Source organism: Bos mutus, chromosome 7, assembly GCF_027580195.1.
Source record: "Bos mutus isolate GX-2022 chromosome 7, NWIPB_WYAK_1.1, whole genome shotgun sequence".
Lineage (NCBI taxonomy): Eukaryota > Metazoa > Chordata > Mammalia > Artiodactyla > Bovidae > Bos > Bos mutus.
Window position 1 is genome coordinate 47,702,168 of NC_091623.1, and position 12,158 is coordinate 47,714,325.

The window sequence follows — 12,158 nt, forward strand, 5'->3', positions numbered from 1 at the left end:
TTGCAAAGAGTCAGACACGACTGAGTGACTTTCACTTCACATTATTTGACTTAAACGTTATTTGTCTGATAAAAGGGTAGCTGTCCCTACTCATTTTTGGTCTTCATTTGCATGGAATATCTTTTTTTATCCCTTTGCTTTATGCCTATGTGTGTTCTTTTATTTAAAAAAATTATTTATTTGCTTATTTATTTATTGTAGGCTGGATCTTTCTCGCTGTGTGCGGACGTTCTCTAGTTTGGGTAAGTGGGGCTAGTCTCTAGTTGCGGCGTGTGAGCTTCTCTTGTTGCGGAGCCAGGCTCCACGTGCAGCACGGGCCTTCCACGGTTTCCAGGGCGTTCAGGGTTCGGTAGCTGCGGTGCAGAGGCTCGGTAGTTGTGGCCAACGGGCTTACTTGCCCTGAGGCACGCGGAATCCTGCCAAACCAGGGATTGCCCCATGTTCCCTGCACTGGCAGGCAGATTCTTCACCACGGGACCACCCGGGAAGTCTGGCCTATGTGTGTTCTTAAAGCTAAAGTGAGTCTCTTGAAGGAAGCATGTAGTTTGACTCTTTTTTTTTTTTTAATTCATACAACTGCTCCATGTGTTTTGATTGAGAATTTAATCCATTTGTATTTAAAGTACTTATTGATAGGTAATGCCCTCAATACAGCATTTTTATTTATTTTTGGTCTTTAAAAATTATTTACTTTGGGCACTCAGCATTTCTTTTTTGAAGGATAATTGCAGTATTGTATTGGTTTTTGCCATGCATCAACATGGATCAGCCATTGGTATACATATGTTCCCCCCTCTCTGGCATTTCCCTTTTTTTCTGCCCACAGCACGCAAGATCTTAGTTCCCTGACCAGGGTTTGAACCCGTGCTCCCTGCTCCCTGCAGTGGAAGTGCAGAGTCCTAACCATTGGACCACCAGGGAAGTCCCTAATGCCATTAAAAAAAAAAAAAAAAAAACCAGCAAAAGCAAGTGTATTTGGAAATAGCCATTGGAACTGCAATTCCAGAAATTCAGGCTATGGGAGACTATAAACTAATGCTGTCTTAATACTTGTTTTCTGAATATTTGTAGTTTTTTCCCCTTCTGTTCCTGTTTTCCTTTATGAATTGATGCTTTTCTGTAGTAGTATGCTTTTCTTCCCTTCTTTTTATCTTGTGTGTACCTACTATAGGTTTTACCCGAAGCTTCCTTGAAATATCTTATGTGACAGCTTATTTTAAGCTGATAATAACTTAACTTTGATCACTGACAAACTCTGCCCTTTACTCACCTCCATTTTATGTTTTTTAATGTCATAATTTACATCTTTTAATATTGTGTATCCATTAAAAACTTATTGTAGCAGTAGCTAGCTACTTTTGAAATACTTTTATCCTAAAACTTTGTCCTGGAGTTAAGTGCTTGATACACCATCACGTTACAGTTTTAGTTTTCTGAGTATGACTATACACTTACCTTTACTGGGGTATTGTATATTTTCATGTTTTTCTATTACTGATTAGCATCTTTTTGTTTCAGCATAAAGAACTCGTTTCAGAATTTTTTTGTAAGAAAGTTACAGAGTTCTGAACTCTTTCAGCTTTCCTTGTTTGGAGAAGCCTTTATTTAGCTTTCATTTCTGAAGGACGACTTTTCTGGGCAAAGTATTCTTGGTGGCAGTCTTTCTCTTTCAGGGCTTTCATTCTGTACTGGCCCACAAGGTTTCTGCTAAGAAATCTGCATGTAGCCTTAGCAGTGGATAAGTTACTTTGTGTGAGAAAAATTTCACTTTTCTGCTTTTAACATTCTCTCTTTAGTTTTGATTTTTGATAGTTCTGTTATAATGTATCTTGAAGAATATCATTTTGGGTGAAATTTTGAGGTGATCTATTTGGCCTAAAGCTCAACATTCAGAAAACGAAGATCATGGCATCTGGTCCCATCACTTCATGGCAAATAGATGGGGAAACAGTGGAAACAGTGTCAGACTTTATTTTTTTGGGCTCCAAAATCACTGCAGATGGTGACTGCAGCCATGAAATTAAAAGATGCTTACTCCTTGGAAGGAAAGTTATGACTAGCCTAGATAGCATATTCAAAAGCAGAGACATTATTTTGCCAACAAAGGTCCGTCTAGTCAAGGCTATAGTTTTTCTTGTGGTCATGTATGGATGTGAGAGTTGGACTGTGAAGAAAGCTGAGCACTGAACAATTGATACTTTTGAACTGTGGTGTGGGAGAAGCTCTTGAGAGTCCCTTGGACTGCAAGGAGATCCAACCAGTCCATCCTAAAGGAGATCAGTCCTGGGTGTTCATTGGAAGGACTGATGCTAAAGCTGAAACTCCAATACTTCGGCCACCTCATGTGAAGAGTTGACTCATTGGAAAAGACTCTGATGCTGGGAGGGATTAGGGGCAGGAGGAAAATGGGACGACAGAGGATGAGATGGCTGGATGGCATCACCGACTCGATGGACATGAGTTTGAGTAAACTCCGGGAGTTGGTGATGGACAGGGAGGCCTGGCGTGCTGCGATTCGTGGGGTCACAAAGAGTCGGACACGACTGAGCGACTGAACTGAACTGAACTGATTAGCTTCATGAACTTGGATGTCTAAATCACTCCACAGGTTTGGGAATTTTTCAGCCATTCTTTCTTTTTTCTTTAACATTTTTATTTATTTATTTTTATTGAGATATAGTTGACAAATAACATTATATTAGTCTCAGGTATACAAAATAATGGTTTGATATTTATATGTACTGTGAAAGACTTAAGATTTACTCTCTTAGCCATTATTTTTAAAAATAAGCTTTCTAACCTCTTCTTCCTCTCTTCTTCGGGGACACAGTTGTACACAATTATGTGTACATTGTTCACTGATTATTTCTTCTGCATGGTCAAGTTTGTTGTTGAAGCTTTCTGTACAGGTTTCTGTGTGGACATAAGTTTTCAGTTTTTTGGTTATATACCCCAAAGTTAGATCATTAGATTGGTGGTATGCTCAGAAGGGCATTAAAAACACTTCCTCAGGCTCTGTATCACTCTAGAGGGGTGGGATGCAGCGGGAGATGGGAGGGAGGTTCAAAAGGGAGGGGACATATGTATACCTGTGGCTGATTCATGTTGAGGTTTGACAGAAAACAACACAATTCTGTAAAGCAATTATCCTTCAATAAAAAAAAATAAAAACAAAAGATGTCTCCCACAGGTTCATGATTTGAAGATGAAACATGTTCTGTGAGACCCCGTGGATTGCTGCTGGATGTCTCAAGTGTCATATCCAAGGAATCATTGCTCAATGTAATGTCAAGAACATTTTCAGCTATGTTTTCTTCTAAGAGGTTAATAATTTAGGTCTCCTGTTTAGTTCCTTACCCATTTGGAGTTAATTTTTGTATCTGGCATTAGGTAAGGGTTCAACTTCATCCTTTGCATGGGGAGATCCAGATTTTCCAGCACTACTTGTTGAAAAGACTGTCTTTTCCACTCTTGAATGGTCTTGGCACCCTTGTTAAAAACCACTTGACCATATATGTGAGAGTTTATCTCTGAGCTCTCTATTCTATTCCATTAGTCTAGACGTCTTTTTAAAAAGTTATTTATTTGGCTGCAGTGGGTCTCCGCTGTGGCTTGTGAACTCTTATCTGCAGCATGTGGGATCCAGTTCCCTGACCAGGGATTGAAACTGGGCCCCCTGCACTGGGAGCGGGAGTCTTATCCACTGACACCAAGGAAGTCCTTGTGTGTTTTTTCAGTGCCAGGGCCATGTCATTTTGATTACTGTAGTTTCTACTAAGTTTAGAAATCAGGAAATGTGAATTTTCCAAATGCTTGGTCCTGCTGTGGCTCCTCATGGGACGCAGTTACTGGATGTACTTCTGAAATGTTTTTTCTAAGTTCTCCTTTGTGGAGCAAAGAGAGTACGCCCAACACCGCCATGGGCCCACTGGGGCATGGTTGCTATGTCTGCTGCTGCTGCTGCTAAGTCGCTTCAGTAGTGTCCGACTCTGTGCGACCCCATAGACGGAAGCCCACCAGGCTCCCCCATCCCTGGGATTCTCCAGGCAAGAACACTGGAGTGGGTTGCCATTTCCTTCTCCAATGCATGAAAGTGAAAAGTGAAAGTGAAGTCGCTCAGTTGTGTCCGACCCTCAGCGACCCCATGGACTGCAGCCTTCCAGGCTCCTCCATCCATGGGATTTTCTAGGCAAGAGTACTGGAGTGGGGTGCCACTGCCTTTCTCCCCAAAGAAGGGGTACAATTCCAAGCCAGCCACTTCAATCTTCCCAGGTCAGACTGCAAGGGGAACTGGGGCAAAGTCAGGTAGGAGGCAGAGTTCTTGCATTTACCCAAGGATCTGGATTAGGCCCATTCCTGCTCTAGCTGGTTATTGGGAGTTGACTGGCTCCTGCCTTTGTGTGGCTCTTCTGGAGCTCTGATTGTCTGTGGAATAGAACTGCATCTGGCCATTATGGCCTGAGGCAGAGTTTCAAGAGGCTGGCAATAATGGCAGGGTTGTTCTGTTATGCTCAATGTGGCAGGGGAAAGCATTTGCTACAGATTTACTTACAGGTGGGGAGAGAGTGAGAGAGTTAATTCCTAGGTAGGTTGATAAGGGGTCGCAAAGAGTCGGACATGACTGAGCGACTGATCTGATCTGATCTGATAGAAATAAACACTGCTTAAGATCAATGGCAGGATTTGGTCTGAAACAGAGTAAATATAGAAGCCTAGGGCAAGGTCACATAATCAGTCAATAATAAAAATTGTCAGGATACAGAGTATGGGTCTGAGAAGAGGCAAGATCAAATCTAAATCAAGTTTAGGGGAAAGGGTGAGGGCAAGGTTGAGGCTTAAGCCAAGGACAAATTTTCAGTCAGTAATAGAGAAGATCAAGATGAATTTAAGGGACAGGACATATGTGAAAAGAGGAATGTGGGGAAAGTCAGTTCACAAAGTCAGATCAAGGCCAAATTATTGGTCACAGAGAAATTGAGGAAGACAGTTAGAGACATGTTGTGTTTGACCAATATCTATGTCAATTTCAAGATTACATCAATTTCAAAGTCAAGTTGACAACAAGATCAAGGTCAAATTCTTAGTCATTATTAGAAATGGTGAAGATAGTATGTTTACTGAGACTATGGTTCTGAAAAGGGTGAAGGTCATAATTAGGCCATGATCAAGTTCAATATCATAAAAGCCCAAATCAGGGAGTTCCCTAGTGGTCTAGTGGTTAGGACTCTGAGCTTTCACTGCTGAGAGTTCAATTCCTTATCAGGAAAGTAAGATCCCACATACTACATGGCACAGCAAAAAAAAAAAAAAAAGCCAAAATCAAGCTCATATTAACAAATTAGTGACAGAAAGGATCCAGATAGTACATAGGAGATACAGTTTGTTTAAAATAAGGGTCGAGGTAAAGTTAAAGGTCAGGGTCAATATTAAGATTGGGGTTGAAGTTAAATTGTTAGTCATAGAGAATGCCAGGATGGTAGTCAAGAACAGATTACAAAACTGGAACAGATAAAGGTCAAGAACAATGCCAGGTGAAGTTCATATTCAGGGTCAGATTCAAGTTTAAGTTTTCAGTCGGGGTAGCAAAGAACACTGAAGAAGGTGAAGGACAGGATTTGGTCTGTATCAGAGTCAATATACAGGTCAAGGTTAAATTAAAATAATCTTTCAGTAATACAGTAATGAGAGGGACAGAATATGGGCCTGAAAGGGGTCATGGTCAAGGTGAGGTCAAGGTCAAGGTCAAAATCTAAGTTTGGTTCAAACAGTGTTAAAGATATGAAAAGACAGTCTGATATAGGCCATTGGTCTGAAAACGTCTAGGTCAAGGAAAGGTGAAGGTCAAGAGAAAGATTGACAGGTTCCTTGGACCCATTCTTGGCTACTACTTTTAAGAAACAGGGAGGCCAGCTAGAAGGAGAAAAAGACCCCCAGCCCGTACCCCCACCCTAGGGGCCAAAAGGTCCTTTAGCCAGGGCCTGGCAGTGAGGGAAGCAGAAAACCTCCCTGGTGACCCTTGCTCCCAGTTCCTCCCCTAACCTGAAAGCCAACTCTGGGCAGCAGCTCTCTCTTCCTGGCCCAGCCCATGGGCGAGTTCCCTGACAGCCAGCCTCTCCACCAGGACAAGTTCTCTTTTCCCCAAGGGCAGAGTCCTGATCTGAATGGGTGGACAAGGTGGAAGTGAGTATGGAGGGCATCAGTAGGACTGAGCTAGAGGCCCCCGCTTGCACAGGCAGCTTTGGGTGGGAGGGTTAAGTTGGGGCCAGGTAGATGGGGCATTGGCTTCACTGAGGTCCCGGAGGCCGGCAATATTCAGGAGGACACTCTTGGGGCACCCGGCGGAAGTTCCCAATAATAACAGCCATCTAACCTGAATGGGCCGGGTCTCCTCTGCTCTCACAAGCTAAGTGGAGTCACTTCCATCCAGGATACTGAGTGCTTTCCTTTTACTGTCCTCCCCACTCACCCCAGCCAGCCACCAGTCTCACCTCTTGCAGCAGATCAGACAGCGGCTCCTTCAAAACATCACCTGCCCCTCCATCTGGAAAGGGACCACAGTCCACGACACCATTAGCTGCGCGGTACAGTATCCCAGCCCTGAAACCCTGCGGGTCCAGGTCAGACCAACAGGCAGAGTCGGCCCTGGCGTGTGACGCTCGACCCACCTGGAGGGTCCCGAACGGGGCACGGAAGTGCGGAGATGGCCTCCAAGTACTTGCACCTCCAGTCTTTGAAAATGACTGAGCCGTTCATTCCCCTGCGCGGCACAGCCTGGATGATCCCTCTAGAGCCTCCAGCCTCAAGAGACCTTCGCCTAAGGCACCGCCCCCAGATCCGTACCGGTTTCACTGGAGCTGAAAACTATATGATAGAGGCCGCCAGGTGGCGCCAGACAACCGGCGCGAACGTCAGCGGGGGGAATCCGGATCGCAGGACGGAGAGGAAACACCGCCCGCCCCCTGGATGCCGGGTCCTGGTCCAGGCTCACCTCTGAGCGTGTCTCTCCAGACAAGCGGCAGCAAATGCGTCAGCCTGGGAGCTCAAAGCCTGCGCGGCGTGACCCCAGCAGCAGAAGGGGGACTAGGAAAAATTATTTTGGGAAAGGTCCCAGAACCACTGTTCACTTCCAGAGACGTCTGCTGGGAAGGGGACAGTCTCCCTACGACTGCGCGGCTCTGGGCTCCGGAGGGGAGGTAGAAAAAGTCCCGGAGATAATGCCAGGCAGGGGCGTTCTGCCCATCTTCCTAGACCTGCAGGAGCGCAGATTTGGGTGGGAGGGCATGCACTGTAAACCTGAAATCATGAAAGTACCCCTAGAAACATGGATGAATCATTTTCATTCTACAATGTCGGAGAGGAAGTTTTTCCTAAAGCATAAAACGAGACCCAGAAGCCATAAAGGAAATGACTGGTAAACTTGATCACACAAAGTTTAAACAAAGTCTGTCTATTCCACAAGGAAAGTCCAACTGTAGCAGTGGTCAGCGATAGGACACAAGGCATAAAGGGTCTTTCCTTCCCTGGCACCGGCCTGCAGGCGCCACGGAGACAGACACCGGCTCTGCAGCACAGTCCTACCCAGCCATTTGTCAGCCCCCTGTGGGCCCCTCCGCCCAAGTCAGCAACTTCAGCCCCAACCAGTTAACGGCCCTGCTCTGCCATTGGTCCCGGCCTCAGAAAGCGCCTTCCCACTCTCTGTCTTGTGTATAAAAGCACCCTGATTCCCGAGGGAGATGAGATGGTTCTTAGGCCAGTCTGCCATCTCCGCTGTCTGCTGGCCTTCCGATTAAAGTAATCATTCCTTGCTCCAACAACTCGTCTTGCAATTTATTGGCCTGCCATGGAGTGAGCAGAATGAGCTTGGGCTCAGTAGCAAATTTTGGCAAAGCCAGCCAGGAGCCTTGCTGCTCGTGATGAGCCGGCCCCAGTTGGGGAATTTTCAGGTAAGGCCTGCAGCTTCCAGGACCATTTCTCCTGAGGATCTTCCCTTCACAATTTCTGTAGCGGCACTGGCTGCCCCAGCGCTTGGCAGTTGGAGCAAGTTGACATTTAGGAGCTGTCGGGCTCCACATACTAGGGAAAGTTGCTCCCGTGTGTACAGCTGGGAACATATTCTCCTCTCAATTCGTTTGTTTGTTGTTTCAGGGTACCCTTCTGGAGGGCAGAATTGTCATTGGATTTTACCTGCTTTGTGAACTGGTTTGTTTGCTTTTGTTTTTGTGTCCATTCACAATGGAATCTGTTTGTTCCTTTGGTATTGAAATCTGTTCGTGTCTTTGTTTTGTGATTCTTGAACTTATCAAGAGAGGAAATACTCCATCTGTCCCTAAGGACAGCCTTTTGGGTCATATCCTAAATGGCAAGATACAGTTGTGGGCCTATGACTAAGAAAGAGATGATATTTGATTGTAGTGGTGTGTGGTCTCCATATACACTAGAATCAGGGGCGCAATGGCCCTTAAATGGCTCACTTAATTATGATACAATCTCACAAATTTTTTTTTGTGAAAGGGCAGGTAAAAGTGATGAGATTCCGTATGTAGAGGCATTTAGGCTGTTACATCAGGAAGAAAAGAAGTCCGATGGCTGCCACCTTATGGGCCAGCGGTCTTAAAGGGAAGTCAAGGAGAAACCTATTCTACAAGAGGGAGAGGGAGAACATGAGAGTGAGGATTTGCTGTTTCAGAACTTAACCACCCCTTCGACCAACCCAGCTCCTCCACTGGCCAAGCACACTGCACTGGCAGTTGTTCCAGCTGCCCCCACGCCATGGGCATATCCATCGCCTCCTGTTTCCCCTCCTTTTGGAGATGAATTAGAGGTTTCTATGTTAACGCCCAGGTCACAGGAGGCTGGTTTGGTATCACCATCCTAGATGTGATAGGGAACCCAATTTGGACTGGAAGCCACTTCTGGAGCAGGGCAAACTCCTTTGTCTGATATCACTTCAGTTCAGTTCAGTTGCTGAGTCATGTCCAACTCTTTGCAACCCCATGGACTGCAGCACGCCGGGCTTCCCTGTCCATCACTAACTCCCAGAGCTTGCTCAAACTCATGTCCATTGAGTCAGTGATGTCATCCAACCATCTCATCCTCTGTCATCCCCTTCTCCTCCTGCCTTCAATCTTTCCCAGCATCAGGGTCTTTTCCAGTGAATCATTTCTTTGCATCAGCTGGCCAAAGTATTGGAGTTTCAGCTTCAGCATCAGTCCTTCCAATGAATGCTCAGGACTGATTTCCTTGAGGATTGACTGGTTTGATCTCTTTGCAGTCCAAGGGACTCTCAACAGTCTTTTCCAATGCTGCAGTTCAAGAGCATCAATTCTTTTATGATATCACTTAGGAGGCCTTAATGCAGATGGTCACCAGTGGGGTGTCTATGAATACACCAGCCAGTTTCAACTTCAGATTTGTTTAATTGGGAAAACAATGACCCTGCTTTATCGAGAGGACCCCCTCCGCACGATGGAACTTTTCACTTCCACCTTTGCCCTTCACCATCCCTCTTGGATAGACATTCATACTCGTATGAATTTGGTGCTCCCAGGGGATGAAAGAAGGACAGTCATTGACAAGGCTAGAGACGAAGCACGCCAGCCTTATCTAGCCGATCCAGATGAACTCCAGAAGCAAACCTGGCAGTTCCTATTGCTGAACCTGACTGGGATCCCAGCAACGGAAGTATGCCACTCCTAAAGCATTACAGGAAGTGTATCTTAGCAGGCTTTCGAAAGGCAGTACCTAGGCAACAGAGCTTAAACGAAATTCAGGGGCTACACTAAAAACCCAGTGAAGACCCATAAAAATTTCTAGGAAGAATTTATCAAGCTTGTAGGTGGTACACTGATGCTGACCCTAAGGCCCCTGAAAATATAAGAATGGTGACTATGACTTTCACTGGGCAAAGCACCCCAGATATAAGAAGAAAATGACAAAAGTTAGATGGTGCATTGGGAATGAAACCTTCTCAGTTGGTAGATGTTGCTTTTAAGGTGTTCCATAACAGGGAGCAACGACAGAAGCCGAGAGGATGCAAGGTGGAGCGCTACGTTATCGGCAGTAGCAGTGGATTCCCAGAGGGCAAGTAACCGGAAGAGAAGTGAGCCACCGCTGGGGAAGGAACGATGCACCTCCTGTAAGGAGGAAGGCCATTGGGAGAGAAACTGCCCTCAGTTAAGGAATAAAAAAAGATAACAACAAAAGAAAGGTGGGAGCTTCTCACATGGTAGAAAGAGGAAGACACTCTGATGATGAACGGAGGGACCTGGGAGCTCCCTTGGACTTGAGATATTTGATTCAAATGTCCCGACAGGAGCCCTGGGTAACTGTGATGGTGGGGAACGAGTTAATTGACTTTCTAATAGATACAGGTGTAGCATACTCCATGGTGAACCAAGGTGGCACAGAAATCATCTCCATCCATCCCAGGCATGGGAGTGTCTGGGGAAAGACAAAATCAGTCCTTCTTACAACCCCTAGAGGGCCAATTAGGGGACTTCACCCTGAAACACAGGTTTTTTTTTTATATATATATATTCCAGTGTGTGCAAAATTGGTCCTTCTTGCAACCTCTGGGGAAGTACACAATAGTTCCTTCTTATAACCTCTAGAATGCCAATTAGGGGACTATACCCTGAAACACAGTGGTTTTTTTTTTTCACCTATCCGGGCATGTCCAGTCCCTCTTTTGGGTAGAGATCTTCTTTGTAAAATAAATTCTCAAGTAACTTTTTCTCTAGGGCAGCTTGACATCAGAATCCCTCCAGACTGTGCTGTAAGCCTATAGATGGCACTCATGGATGCTCCTGAAGAAGAGACAGCCTTTTCCCACTGAGATCTATGAAAAGGTAAGGCCAGAAGTGTGGGTTAATGGCACCCCTGGGAAGGCCAAGAATGCATGGCCAATACAAATTCCATTAAAAAAAAATGCTGGGACACCTACTTTAAAGCAATACCTTTTGAGACAAGAGGGCCGAAAGGGAATACAGACAATTCTCAAGGAGTTTTTGAAAATGGGACTGATTAAACCTTGCATGTCCCCATGTGGGCTTCTCTTGTGGCTCAGATGGTAAAGAATCTACCTGCAATGCAGGGGACCTGGGTTCGATCCCTGGGTTGGGAAGATCCCCTGAGTAAAGCATGACAACCCACTCCAGGATTCTTGCCTGGAGAATCCCCCTGGACAGAGGAGCCTGGCGGGCTACAGTCCATGGGGTCACAATCTTATAGCCACGCATTCCGGGAAACAAACTCGCTCAGAAGGACAATGCAGATAGTGGAGTGCAGTTTATTACACCAGCGGGCCCAAGGCAGAGTCTCCTCTTAGCCAAGGACTCTGACCGACTTCTGTGAAAACCTTATATACCTTAAGTGTACTGCTCAAGCCCACATCCCCAAATTCCTTAAACCTAGCCTGAAAAATGTCAAAGGGAGATACAATCAGGTTACAGGCATGATTCATAATCAGAAGGGTCAGCTGGTTATACACTGTGGCCTATACCAATGGGTGCCATCAAGATTACAAAGATGACTGACCACATAGGGGACCATTACATTCTTTTTGGCGACGGGAAATCTCGGTATGGAATCTGGTGTTTATCAGTCCGGGAGGCCAGTTCGGCTGTAGGTATGTTATCTCCATGGCTACCAGGCACATGGTCCAAAGTTCACTGAAAGTGCAAGATGGAGTTTCCTTCTTTTTCAAGATGGAGTTTCCTTCTTTTTCAGATGGAGTCGGCTCAGCCTGTTCCTTTCCTCCCTCAGCAGAGAGTCGGACACGACTGAGTTACTAAGCATATAGGGGTGTTTTTGAAAATAGGGCTGATTAAACCTTGCAGGTCCCCATATAACACCCCTAGCATCCTGGTCAAAAAGCTGAACTCAACAGAGTAACACTTTGTCCAAGAGTTGAGAACTATTAATGAAATAGTCCAAGATTTGCACCCAGTGGTACCTAATTCATATACTCTGCTTACAACTATTTTGGGAGAATATAGCTGGTTCTGTTTTGGACTTGCAAAATGCTTTTTTCTGCATTCCTATTGCAGAAGAATCACAGCAGCTTTTTGCTTTTGAATGGCAGGATCCAGAAACACATGTAATCTGACAGTATTGTTGCACCGTCCTGCCTCAAGGATTTAAGAATTCTCCTACCTTGT

The 12,158-nt window shown here is 45.3% G+C and overlaps 1 long non-coding RNA gene across 1 annotated transcript; it reads left to right on the forward strand.

Moving 5' to 3' along the window:
• Positions 1 to 1,865: 1,865 nt before the first annotated feature.
• LOC138988624 (uncharacterized) lies at positions 1,866 to 8,195 on the forward strand. Its single transcript, XR_011464899.1, has 3 exons — positions 1,866 to 2,608; positions 3,191 to 3,282; positions 6,472 to 8,195. It is a non-coding gene; the product is annotated as an uncharacterized lncRNA (long non-coding RNA).
• Positions 8,196 to 12,158: the final 3,963 nt, after the last annotated feature.